Source organism: Corvus kubaryi, unplaced genomic scaffold (genome assembly GCF_017639235.1).
Source record: "Corvus kubaryi isolate FWS band 111438036 unplaced genomic scaffold, C.kubaryi_AGA036_p1.0 68, whole genome shotgun sequence".
Lineage (NCBI taxonomy): Eukaryota > Metazoa > Chordata > Aves > Passeriformes > Corvidae > Corvus > Corvus kubaryi.
The window spans coordinates 9,927,307-9,928,976 of NW_024582056.1; positions in this window are offsets into that span (position 1 = coordinate 9,927,307).

The window sequence follows — 1,670 nt, forward strand, 5'->3', positions numbered from 1 at the left end:
CCCGCGGCCATAGAGCGCCGCGCGGGGACAGAGCGCCGCCCGCCCGCCGCGAGCGCCGCCTGCCGGGCACGCGCGCAGGGAGGCCCGGGAGGGGGGGTCCGGCTGGGGCAGGGCGTCCGCTGCTGCGGGACAGCTCTCAGCTACGGAAACACAGAGTCAGCCAGGTTGGAAAAGACCTCCGAGACCATCGAGCCCAACCTATGAACGAACAACGCCATGTCAACTAGACCATGGCACTAAGTGCCACATCCAGCTTTTCCTTAAACACCTCCAGGAAAGGTGACACCACCACCTCCCTGGGCAGCCCATTCCAATGCTCAGTCACCCTTTCTGTGAAGAAATTCCTCATAATGTCCAATCTGAACCTTCCCTGCCGCATCTTGAGACTATGTCCTCTCTCCTATCACTGGTTGCCTGGGAAGAAGTTGCCGACCCCCAGCTGGCTGCAGCCTCCTTTCGGGTGGTTGCAGAGAGTGATGATGTCCCCCTGAGCCTCCTTTTCTACAGGCTAAACGACCCCGGCTGCCTCAGCCACTCCTCAGAGGACTTGTGCTCCAGACCCTTCACCGGCTTTGCTGTTTTTCTCTGGACACTCTCCAGGACCTCAGTGTCCTCCCTGAATTGAGGGGCCCAGAGCTGGACACAATACTCGAGGTGTGGCCCCATCAGTGCCGCGCACAGTGGGACAATCACGTCCCTGGTCCTGGGGACCACACTAGTGCTGGCCACACTATTCCTGATACAGGCCGGGATGCCCTTGGCCTTCTTCGCCACCTGGGCACAGCTGGCTCATGCTCAGGCAGCTGTTGACCAACACCCGCAGGTCCTTTTCCGCTGGGCAGCTTTCCAGACACTCTTCCCCCAGCCTGTAGCGCTGCCTGGGCTTGCTGCGACACAACTGCAGGACGCAGCACTTGGTTCCGAAGCTCTGCCAGGACCCGGCCCCGCCGCTCGGGCGGGAGGCGGAGCCAGGGCGGCAGGCGGGCGGGTCCTTGCTGAGGGCGGCCATCCTACCGGGGAGGAGCGCGGGAGTCGGACAAAATGTAGCCAAAATCGGTTCTAAATTCTACTCTAAACCGGAAAGAAACGCTGCGTTCCTAGGTGAAGTCGGCCAGACTATTGAGAGGGTCAGTGTTCCAGGGATCAGGAGTGTGTAAGCCCTGGAAACAGCCGTCCTCCTCCTCAGTGGCAAGCGGCCACCTGTGCTCTTCTTCAAATCTCACCTTGCCTTCCAGAGCTGGGACTTTCCAGCAGAACTAATAAAGCGTTCAGTAAAGCACAAAAATCTCTCTTAGCTTAATCATTTATGTTTCCATATCTTGCTGCCCTACACAGCCGGGGCAGCACGCATTAAAACTTTGACACGTGCACAGAGAGCAGTCACTCAGGCTCTGCTGAGTTGGCAGGAACATTGTTAAGGAAGAAAACAATTTAATTTTATTCATGGTAAAGAGGAATTCCATCCTGATGAAATGTGTGCGTGCATTGTTTTAGTGTTCCATTGTGGCAGCTATTTCAACCCCTCCAGCTGATCAATGAGTCGTAGCAACTCTCATCTCTCTTTACTGTATGAACCTTTGTGTCCAGCCAGTCATTAAATCCTTTGCATTAAGCCTTCGGGCTTCGTGTCAGCAGCAGAGTGGATGTAGTTCAAGTCTGGACTTAAAGTG